At 43.6% G+C, this 12,548-nt stretch overlaps 1 protein-coding gene and 1 long non-coding RNA gene across 2 annotated transcripts in view; one reads left to right on the top strand and one right to left on the bottom strand.

Annotated features, from left to right (window-relative positions):
* LOC144458910 (leukocyte elastase inhibitor A-like) overlaps nucleotides 1-12,548 on the bottom strand; it is a 256,223-nt gene that overhangs the window by 208,275 nt on the left and 35,400 nt on the right.
* Nucleotides 4,381-12,251, top strand: LOC144458884 (uncharacterized). The gene is made up of 2 exons (XR_013488253.1): nucleotides 4,381-10,117; nucleotides 10,984-12,251. It is a non-coding gene; the product is annotated as an uncharacterized LOC144458884 (long non-coding RNA).

Genomic DNA, 12,548 nt, shown 5'->3' with positions numbered 1-12,548 from the left:
ACTCGGTCTGCCTTACATACATGGCGGCGCAAGATGGCGACCTCTCTAAAGCAAGGCCCTTGCTATATATATACAGTACAGGCCAAAAGTTTGGACACACCTTCTCATTCAATGCGTTTTCTTTATTTTCATGACTATTTACATTGTAGATTCTCACTGAAGGCATCAAAACTATGAATGAATACATGTGGAGTTATGTACTTAACAAAAAAAGGTGAAATAACTGAAAACATGTTTTATATTCTAGTTTCTTCAAAATAACCACCCTTTGCTCTGATTACTGTTTTGCACACTCTTGGCATTCTCTCCATGAGCTTCAAGAGGTAGTCACCTGAAATGGTTTTCCAACAGTCTTGAAGGAGTTCCCAGAGGTGTTTAGCACTTGTTGGCCCCTTTGCCTTCACTCTGCGGTCCAGCTCACCCCAAACCATCTCGATTGGGTTCAGGTCCGGTGACTGTGGAGGCCAGGTCATCTGCCGCAGCACTCCATCACTCTCCTTCTTGGTCAAATAGCCCTTACACAGCCTGGAGGTGTGTTTGGGGTCATTGTCCTATTGAAAAATAAATGATCGTCCAACTAAACGCAAACTGGATGGGATGGCATGTCGCTGCAGGATGCTGTGGTAGCCATGCTGGTTCAGTGTGCCTTCAATTTTGAATAAATCCCCAACAGTGTCACCAGCAAAACACCCCCACACCATCACACCTCCTCCTCCATGCTTCACAGTGGGAACCAGGCATGTGGAATCCATCCGTTCACCTTTTCTGCATCTCACAAAGACACGGCGGTTGGAACCAAAGATCTCAAATTTGGACTCATCAGACCAAAGCACAGATTTCCACTGGTCTAATGTCCATTCCTTGTGTTTCTTGGCCCAAACAAATCTCTTCTGCTTGTTGCCTCTCCTTAGCAGTGGTTTCCTAGCAGCTATTTGACCATGAAGGCCTGATTGGCGCAGTCTCCTCTTAACAGTTGTTCTAGAGATGGGTCTGCTGCTAGAACTCTGTGTGGCATTCATCTGGTCTCTGATCTGAGCTGCTGCTAACTTGCGATTTCTGAGGCTGGTGACTCGGATGAACTTATCCTCAGTAGCAGAGGTGACTCTTGGTCTTCCTTTCCTGGGTTGGTCCTCATGTGTGCCAGTTTCGTTGTAGCGCTTGATGGTTTTTGCGACTCCACTTGGGGACACATTTAAAGTTTTTGCAATTTTCCGGACTGACTGACCTTCATTTCTTAAAGTAATGATGGCCACTGGTTTTTCTTTAGTTAGCTGATTGGTTCTTGCCATAATATGAATTTTAACAGTTGTCCAATAGGGCTGTCGGCTGTGTATTAACCTGACTTCAGCACAACACAACTGATGGTCCCAACCCCATTGATAAAGCAAGAAATTCCACTAATTAACCCTGATAAGGCACACCTGTGAAGTGGAAACCATTTCAGGTGACTACCTCTTGAAGCTCATCGAGAGAATGCCAAGAGTGTGCAAAGCAGTAATCAGAGCAAAGGGTGGCTATTTTGAAGAAACCAGAATATAAAACATGTTTTCAGTTATTTCACCTTTTTTTGTTAAGTACATAACTCCACATGTGTTCATTCATAGTTTTGATGCCTTCAGTGAGAATCTACAATGTAAATAGTCGTGAAAATAAAGAAAACGCATTGAATGAGAAGGTGCTGTACTGTAGGTAAGAGCTTTCCCAGTGGAAATTTGGATCAGAGCCCTCCTGTCATCTCTAACACCAGTGTGTATGTTCATTCATCTTCTAACCGCTTCATCCTCTTGAGGGTCGCGGGGGGGCTGGAGCCTATCCCAGCTGACATCGGGCAAGAGGCAGGGTACACCCTGGACAGGTCGCCAGACTATCGCAGGGCTGACACATAGAGACAAACAACCATTCACACTCACATTCACACCTACGGACAATTTAGAGTTATCAATTAACCTAGTCCCCAATCTGCATGTCTTTGGACTGTTGGAGGAAGCTGGAGTGTGTAGTGTACTGTACTGATTTACTGAAGACATATACTGTACCTTTTAGCTGACCTTTAAAAGATATGTGTTGAAGCAATATAATCTGTGCAACTGACAAATTACACACTGGTTTAATATTTCATGTATTCTTATGACACACACACACACTTATTGAGCACTTAAGCATTGTGGTGGAGAAGTACCTAGGACTCACTGTGAATCATTTCTAAAAATAGCATGAGGATGGGTTCAGAAAACACTAGTGGAAAATTAGGGGAATTACAGCTTGTCCTGAGAATGACCCTAGAGGGGGAAAGGACTAAAAAGTGCTGAGTCAGCAGAAATATGACACCATTATGGTGGAGAAAAAGTGACTCAGCAGAGGTGGGATATCGTTACGATCACAGCCAAGTGGGAAGGATTAAGGGAAAGAAATGACTCAGCAGAAATTCTACGATAAAAGAGCGAGCGCAAACAAAGAAATTCCAGCCTTGCTCCGGAGCTTGGCTCATTTGGGTTGTGATGTGTTTGTTGCCTGCGAGCACATTAAACTCAGTTGCATCTGATTCTACGTGTCTCCAGTGATTTTTTGACCTCTGAGTATTTGAGTTTTTGATATCTAATGGAAGACAAAGAAAGTCCGTTTGAGAGGAGAAGAGCGAGGTCGCGAGCTAACTGGCCCGGCTCGGGACCTTGACTTTTTTGCTTCTACATTATTTGGCGAGCCAGCCAGGAGGACGAGGAGGTCGGATCCTGAGATCGGGGGGCGCTTGGCTGCACATCAGACGTACAGGTGGCCACCAGATAAGGTAAGCAGAGCCTTTTTTCTGCCCAAACCGGGTGCGTCTGAGGTGCAGTTGGGAGCCGCCCAGGTCGGAGGTATTTGACAAATTCCTCTCTTAAAGAACCTAAAATGTGATGTAAAAATTACTAACTAATAACACAACATTGGAATATAGCTGATATATTGCTGGAGACAACTGAATCTAGTGCAACACATTGTGTGTGTGTGTGTGTGTGTGTGTGTGTAAGTTAGAGAGATAAACATGGAGAGTGAATGTGGGAGTGAGTGAGTGAGTGAGTGAGTGAGTGTGTGTATGTGTGTGTGGAATGTGGGGGAGTGAGCTAGAGAAACCAAGCAGGCAAAAGAAAGAGTGAACGTGTGTGTGCTGAATGTATGGTAACAAATGTAGTGAGGAATGTAGTAAGAGTAAAGTATTTAAAGTATTAAGAGTATTTAAAGTATTTAAAGAGACAAAAGTGCACAATAAGAGAAGAAAAGAGTCAGAGATACTCAAAAGCATATCCGTGGTTACCGCTATTGACTTGACAAACGCATCCTTTAAATCTGTAAAGGCAGGGGCGTTGAGCCAACCAATAGGCTGCTCGGGCGGAATGCAAAAATAAGAGAGTCAGAGGTACTCAAAAGCGAATCCGTGGATACCGCTAGCGACTTGCCACGCACACCTTTAAGCCTGTAGGGGCAGGTGTGTGTGAGTCAACCGTTGGGACAGCTTAGACGGAGAGCTTAGGGAATAGAGATTAAGAAAAGGCCTAAAGTAAAAAAGCTTCTGTGGATACCGCTGTTTTGAAGAAAGTGACCTCCCAGCCAAGAAGGAGGGGAGTCACCGTAGACAGAACAGGTCTGACACGGGCAGAACGCTTAAAATGTTGCAACCAAAGAGATAAAGGAAAAGTAAAAAAGACAAAAAACAAGTCAAAACAGTTAACAGATCGATCAAAGTGTAAAAATTGTAAAAACCTAACTGTAAGCTATAAAGTTGCTGTACATACATTGTAGTATATTTAGAAGTAAGTTGTAGTAAACACAGTATAATCTATTTAGAGTAATGCACGAAGCGTTGTATAAAGTGTTGTAAATACAGTAAAGTGTTAAATAAAATGTAACTGTAAAAAGACTGACAAATCATTGGGAGACTGACTAAACAGAGAGCACAAAAGGAGGGGGTGAGGCATGCAGCCAGCATAGAGTGAGGAACACAGCCAACAGAAGTGGGCTTATACAAAAAACAAAGCTTTGTTAAAATTTGATAGTTTGGTTCTGACCTCTATTGGGTTAAAGGTCATTACAAAGAAAAAAGACATTTTGAGGCCTGAATGTTTTATCATAATCTGGTATCTGTGTGTTTGTTTTATGTGATTTGTTTCAAAGTTTTGTTACATGAGGTAGTTATTAACAGTGTCTCAGTGAAACAAAACCAGACAAGGGTAACCTAACGGTGTCAACAAATTGTCTGGGGACTGGAAACCTAACGGTGCCAACAAAAAGTCCACATGTTTCACTGATTGAACCAGTTGCTCGGGTGAACTCCATACAAACTGGTTGGCTGTTAAGGGGAGAATAAAAAAGAAATATCTGTTATTTTAATTTAATTTTATAGATAAATAAAATAAGTGATAAGTATAGTCTCATAAATGAATAGAATAAGTAATAAAATTATAAATTATAAATGATAAGTAGTTTTAGTTTATATGTATAGTTTTATAATAAATAAAATAAGTAATAAAATAAAGAAAAAAGAAGTTGAGATCAAGCTGTTAAGAGTTGGATGGAAGAGGGTGACAGCAGTAGTAATGAAATTTGGGCCGAAGAATATTGCATGACTGATGGTTCAGTGGACACTAGAGGCATAAAAAACACATTTTGGGTTGGAAAGAAGCTACATAGACAGCGAAGGGGGTGAGCAGATAGAGAGAATCAAACTAAGCTGTTAAATAAATCAAGTACACAGGCCTCGCTGCTGCAACATTGGGAGATCACATTAGGCTGTCTGATAAGGCCTCGCTGCTGCAACATTGGGAGATCAAATTAGGCTGACTTCACTGGTACAACATTGTGGACCAAAGATAACACAAATAGGGAGAGTAATAAGGCAAACACATAAATTTCACCAGTGACAGGTTAAGAGGTGAGGTTATACATAACTCACATCAGAACACCTGAAATAGATGGAAGAGGGAAATGAAGGGGGAGATGAGATTATAACAGAGAGTCATTGCGTCACTGAGGGTCCAGTAGAATTCAGGGGCATAAGAGCGCATTTTTGGCTGGAGAAGAACATACTTTGACAGTAAAGGGGTAGAACATTGGCAAGACGAGCAGGAGATCAAACAAAAACTTTGGCAGGTCACCAAATTTGTTAACTTGAAGAGAGTAAAAGAGTTATTTCCAGGTGTCCCGTGGGAAGTGATTTTGCGCAGACTGTGGGTTCCTTACTCATTAAATCCGCTGCTGCAGAATTTGTGTGATAATCATAAGGACGCGCCGGTAGCTTCACTCCCTCTACACCAGATGAGAATACGAGGTCACGAAGGAGAGACACATAATCCACGACTGTGGATTGTTGTTGTGCCCAGAAAAGTTGATTTGGGAGACATGAACATTTGGCTGTTTAACCAAAGCCCCCCTAGGAGACAGGTCACATAAATTAGAATATAATCTTTGAAAAAGAAATAATAATAATAATAATCATATTAATAATATAACAATAAAAAAAAAAGAAACTACAGTTACAGTAGAGGACATTATTAGCACTGATAAGCACAAAAGAAACAGACGAGCAACAAGAAATTCCAAGAGCTGGCACAGTGAAACAAGGCTTCAAGGAAAGATGGAAAAAAGGGTCTGACACCCATAGAGATAGTGATGACATAACATCCAGGTAGGAGAAACTGAATCCAGCGTTGGGTGACTAAATGGCACAAAAGAACATCAGGAAAAACAAAAATAAATAAATAAATCAAAAATCTGGGGGGAAAAAAAAAAAAATTGTTGGCCTAAGGATGGAACCTTCAACCTGGCATGTTGCGACGAGGTGGATACAGAACTAAATACATTGAGGCAAAAGACACTAAGGTGAGTTATAAAAAAAGAACAATAGGGTTAAGGAAAGGGAGGTATTAGGGTGGTTTAGACAAGCAGGGGGTAGGAAGCGAATGTTGCAAGTAGTCAAGTCAAGTTAAGTCAAGTCAAGTCAACTTTATTTATAAAGCACATAAAAAAACAACTCACATTGACCAAAGTGCTGAACATATAAAAAATAGAAAATGAAAAATACAGAGGAAACACAATAACAAAAAAAACCAAAGCCATAGCAGCAACATACATAAATACATAAATCAAGGCACAAATAAGCACAGAGTAGGAGATTAAAATATCATGTCAGAAGAATACAAATTTTTTTAGAAGAGATATGTTTTGAGCCTAGATTTAACCGAGCCAAGGGAGTGCAGCAGGCATCCACAGGACCCACGGGCACTAATGGATGTGAGACCCATAGCCCCACCCCTACCAGCATCACCACCACCATACCCACAAGACACATCACCATCAGAGACGGGACAATACCCACTGCGCTCGGTGGGGGAGGCAAGAGCAGCAACAACAATGGAAGGCCAAGTGGAGGGAAGGTTCACAGTGACCTTGGCCAGAGATACGAAGGCCAAGAGCAGATGAAAGAAGACGCTCCCCACACGCAGAACACTGACAATCCAGTGCCACTCATTACCACTCCAGAGGCCCCCGAGGTGGCGGGGTCGAGTTGGACCTAGGGGAGGACCGGCAGGCCGAGGAGGATGGAGAGGGGGACTGAGCTTTCCTCCAAGACCCCAGCCACCGCAACAGCAAACCTATCAGCGAGCCGCACCCTATCAGCAATCAGGCTCCCAGGAAATGAACACAGGATTTCCAGGAGTGAATCCTGCAGCATCTAACCAGCTATGCTGGGGTTGTTACCAGCCCGGCCACCGACACAAAGACTGTTCGGTCAACCCATGGGAAGGTCCAGCAGAAAATTTGCTGAAAACGAGACAGGGTGCCCATGGTAGGGCTGCCCGGAGAAGCCTGAGGGGGAAGTAATGTCACCAGTCATTTCATTACAGCCACACGACGAACCAACTGTACCTGTTGTCACCCACGAACAAGCATATCCTTTTATGGTGGACACAGGGGCTGCCTATTCATGCCTAGGAAAAGAGGGCTCTGAACTCCCCCTCTCTAAGTCATCCATCAAGACCATAGGCTTCTCTTTGAAATCACAAGTCATACCATTGACAGAGCCCGTTCCAATGCTTATCGCAGGAAAAGTCATATTTGCACTCCTACTCTACTCAGCTCATACGCCAGTGAATCTTCTAGGCAGAGATATATTGTGCCCTCTCAAAGCTAAGAACATGTGTGCTCAAGATGGACTATATTTAGATTTCCCTGAGGAACCTCCACAAAGCATGATGCCACAGCTGCCCTGTGAACGCCACAGAGACACAATTGGCGTTGGGCTACTGCCTCCAACTGACACCAGAAGAGCCGCACCTTAAACAGACATGGACTCAGTGGGAACCATGGGTCAGGTTACATTTTGACACAGCACATAGTCCTACTCTGCCACTGCATTGCACACTCATGTATGACACAGACCAGACTCATGTAGATTGTCAAGAATGCAGGGACACAGTGCTCAAAAAAAAAACAAAAAAAAAAAACATGCCTGATCATTAGTGAAGACATGTATTCAGCACCTCAAGGTGTGGCGGCAGCCGTCCGCCTCCCAGAAGAATTAGCAGGATGGTTTCAGGTGCCAAATTCTGCACCACACGTTACACTGATGATAGCAGAAGGTTATGAGTCTCATCATTTGGGTCCAATGGTCGGATGTGCGCTGCAGGTGCGAGAGTGGTTACCCAACAAGAACAAATACATCCACATTTCAGATGACAAACAATACATTAGAATCTCAACTAAGACAAGTGATAAAGCAGTCACAGATAAGGTACTTGTAGATGGTACTACTCCCACACAGATGGCAGTCACAGAAGAACACGCACAGTTCCACCACAGCTATGGACAGCACATAAAACAGACGTAGGCTTGATAAAATCAGCGCAACCTATTCACATCACACTAAAACCACATGCTAGCCTACCATACCAGAGGCAGTACCCTCTGTAGCGGCATGCCATTGACGGTATCCAACCCACAATTGAAGGCTTGGTAAAAGCCGGAGTTCTGGTCAAAACTAGAAGTCCCTGCAACACGCCCATTTTTCCAATCAAGAAACCAAATTCCTCAGAAGAGCAGCTAATGCAGTGGTGGAAACAGAGACGCCACATGTGCCAGATTCACACACATTGCTTTCAAACATACCATCCGACACACAGTGGTACACAGTTATCAATTTGTGTTCAGCCTTTTTCAGTGTACCGCTACACCCAGACTCTCAATATTTGTTTGCATTCACTTATGAAGGTCAGCAATATGACCTAGCTAATTTGAACGTGCCAAGCACTGTATTACAACATGCATATGATTTGCTTGTCTGTAGCTTTTCAAAAGAACAATGTCAAAAAGATTCCATTGCAGTGCTCACAGCATTAGCAAAGGGGGGGACACAAAGGTCCGTAAAAACAAATTGCAGTTCTGCCAGCAGTCTGTAGAGTACTTGGGCAGACAGTCGAGTGGGGATAAAAAGTGCATTGCCCCATCTCAAATAGAGGTAGTAAGTAAGGCACCTCAACCGCAGGCGGTGGGCCAAATGCTGTCTTTTCTCGGCATGACAGGATACAGTCGGCCATGGATTTGTGACTATGCTATAAAAACTGCTCCACTCAGAGCTTTACTAAGGGCAGTAGGACAGACAAACAACACAGCACAATTGACATGGACAGAGGAAGCTGAGGGTGTGTTCCAAATCTAAAAAATAGACATGCAGTCAGCTCCAGCGTTAGGGACTCCTAACTATGCTAAACCTTTTCATCTCTAGGTAGCAGAAAGATCAGGCTTTGCATGTGCCGTCCTGATGCAAGACATGCCCACAGGCCAGGCGTACGGGCTATGAGGTAATCCTATCAGCCCCTGAATTTAACATTCAGCGCTGTTCCACCATCAACCCCGCCACTAAACTGGTGCTGCCAACAGATGGTAAGTCACATGATTGCATTCATGACACAGAGAAATTTATGTGAAGATTTGCACAATCAACCAATCCCAGCTGATCTCACATTGCTTGTAGATGGCTCATGTTTTCGTGACGCTACTGGTAGCCATGCAGGCTACGGGATTGTTCAACTTCACAACAATGACCACACCATTGAGACACTACAATCACGTAAACTTGCTCAGCCATGCTCAGCCCAACTTGCAGAGATAAAAGCTTTAACAGCAGCATGTAAATTGGCAGAGGGACAATCACTAAATGTATACACAGACTCAGCATACACCTATGGTGTGTGCCACGTCCATGCTAACATATGGAAACAAAGAGGATTCGCAGAGCTGACGGCACTCCTGTAACACATGGAGCTGCCATCCTCGACCTGATAGAAGCCATGTTCCTTCCCACAGCTCTAGCAGTAATTAAATGTCCAGCCCACCAAAACACTGATACATTGATAGCCAAAGGCAATAACCTTGCAGATGAACAGGCAGCAATAGGGGCAGTAATGACACCCTTACTAACCATACAAGACTGTGAACCCCTCACAACCATGCCCTCCCTCATAGCAGCTCAAAACAGAGTTACTGAGGCTGAAAAACGTCTATGGGTAAAAAGATACAATATCATCAGACAATGGTAGTCATTTTGTGTCTAACGTCATACAAGAGACACTGAAACAACTAGGGATCAAACAAAAATTTGGCTGCGTTTACAATCCCCAATCACAGGGAGCTGTAGAAAGAGCAAATGGTATTTTAAAAACCAAAATAGCAACAATAGTAGTAGATAGTGGGGACAAGCTTAGCTGGGTGGATGCTTTACCGCTTGCACTAATGTCAATGCGCTCACAAGCTAACAGAATCACGCATCTAACACCACATGAAATGCTTACGGGTTCACCCATGCCAATACCATATTTGAGGGGTCCCTATGAAGGGCCCCCATTGGAGCAACTGCAAAATGAAATGTTTGACTATTTACGAAGTCTAACCTGTATCCATAGGGCTATCTCCCAGCAGGTGAAAGGCACCACAGAGGACAGAAGGGTCGAAATCCCAGAAGACCTTCAACGCATACTTCCTGGAGAGTGGGTGTACGTCAAGGTGTTCAAAAGGAAGTGGGACCAGCCACGCAGAGAAGGTCCATACAAGGTCATATTAGCTACACCAACTGCCTTGAAAGTTGAAGGTAAGAACGTTTGGTTCCATCTTAACCACTGCTGCAGAGCTAACAACCCAGAGAGGGTGTCGACAGAGAGCACCTCAGAGGAAAACACCCCATCCTCAGTCGCCACCTGCTAGCCACAGGGCTGAGGATGAGGGCCCAAGCGCAGGGGGAGCAGAGAGAGGAGAGAGAGCAGAGACAGAAAGAGAGCAGGGAGAAGAAAGCAGCAGCTCAGAAACAGGTGAAGATGGTAACTTGACTCAAGTTTACATACGTATGTAGACAGAGACCAACAAGTACAACATTCCAATTGGAACACTAAAAACCTCATCAATTCTTGATTGGTTAGAAAAGTTCTCTGTTGGAAAAATCTTACAGACTATAGGAGTAATATTTGGACTCGGCATCCTTCCCCTAGTACAGATCCTGATAAGAAGGGCCATGAGAACGGCCACGGGACAATTTATTATGCTGATACAACAGCAGGAAAAGCTCCCCGAGAAAGGCGAATTGTGGAAACTAGATCAACCGTGGGTAAGATCCTATGCATCCAAAAGATTGAACAACGATTTATATGAAACCATGATTGACAATACGGACATATGTGAGAATATGGCTGACAATATAAACTTATGCCAACTTAAACTTATGAGCCAATGAAGGGGAACCTGGAAGGGGAATATGAGGTTGTATAGAGAGAGAGAGGGAGAGCCGATTCAGGGTAAGAAATAACCAAATAATTGGCAATAGATTCAGGAAAAACCTTGCTGTTACCAAACCCATACTAACAATCGACTGATTAACATATATAGGTTATCTATACCACAGGGCAATTAGGAGGAAAAGGAGGAAAGTGAATTGAACTAAACAATGTCCTTTCTAACACACAGATTGGTGCAGAGCATGGCCAGCATGTGGAGATCCCTGTATCCAAAGCAGCAGAATCCAGGGTTGGCCTACCAAGAGCGCCCAGCCATGTCAGAGGACCAGCCCCCATTTGAGCCCAGGCTAGGGATGACCTACAGCGGCAACTGGTCAACCACCACGTGCTGCAACGGAAGATTGAGATGCTGAGGGGATCAGGTGGCGTCCTACCGGCGCCTGCGGATGACTGGTACATCCGCCTATGTGCCCGACGGACAGTAACTTGGCAGCATTAACAGCAAAGATAACTATGTACCTTGCTTACTGTACCCGGTATATGTGAAGTTATCATGTATTCACTGAAGAAAATACCAGTAACGACTGTAGTCACAACCACTGTATAAGAATGTCATTATGATTAATCATGCAACAAGAAAAACAAAGACATTATTAGGCTAGCTCTTATACTCTATATACATACGAATTATTCGAGGTGATAATCATGAATTGTGTGTGATACCTACGGATGACAAAATGTGTGACAGATACTGCTGATAATCAATGAAGTATGACTTATGTGCAGCTCTACTGATGTTGATCACTGGAAAATGATTCATGTGTGATAATAGCCAATCTAAATCTTAATGGTATGGGACTATGAAGTCCCAAAGGGGGGATATATATATTTTCTCCCCCTTGCTGTGATTTAAGATATTATATGGGACTATGGAGCCCCAAAGGGGGGAATGTAGTGTAATGTACTGATTTACTGAAGACATATACTGTACCTTTTAGCTGACCTTTAAAAGATATGTGTTGAAGCAATATAATCTGTGCAACTGACAAATTACACACTGGTTTAATATTTCATGTATTCTTATGACACACACACACACTTATTGAGCACTTAAGCATTGTGGTGGAGAAGTACCTAGGACTCACTGTGAATCATTTCTAAAAATAGCATGAGGATGGGTTCAGAAAACACTAGTGGAAAATTAGGGGAATTACAGCTTGTCCTGAGAATGACCCTAGAGGGGGAAAGGACTAAAAAGTGCTGAGTCAGCAGAAATATGACACCATTATGGTGGAGAAAAAGTGACTCAGCAGAGGTGGGATATCGTTACGATCACAGCCAAGTGGGAAGGATTAAGGGAAAGAAATGACTCAGCAGAAATTCTACGATAAAAGAGCGAGCGCAAACAAAGAAATTCCAGCCTTGCTCCGGAGCTTGGCTCATTTGGGTTGTGATGTGTTTGTTGCCTGCGAGCACATTAAACTCAGTTGCATCTGATTCTACGTGTCTCCAGTGATTTTTTGACCTCTGAGTATTTGAGTTTTTGATATCTAATGGAAGACAAAGAAAGTCCGTTTGAGAGGAGAAGAGCGAGGTCGCGAGCTAACTGGCCCGGCTCGGGACCTTGACTTTTTTGCTTCTACAAGTGCCCGGAGAGAACCCACGCTGACATGGGGAGAACATGCAAACTCCGTACAGAAGGGCTCCCACACCCGGGATTGAACCGGCAACCCTCTTGCTGTGAGGCGACAGTGCTAGCCGCCCAACACCAGTGTGTGTCAGTGCTTTTAAAAT

This window comes from Epinephelus lanceolatus, chromosome 20 (genome assembly GCF_041903045.1).
Source record: "Epinephelus lanceolatus isolate andai-2023 chromosome 20, ASM4190304v1, whole genome shotgun sequence".
Lineage (NCBI taxonomy): Eukaryota > Metazoa > Chordata > Actinopteri > Perciformes > Serranidae > Epinephelus > Epinephelus lanceolatus.
Note: the sequence above shows the minus strand (reverse complement) of the source record. Positions and strands in the feature narration are given on the sequence as shown.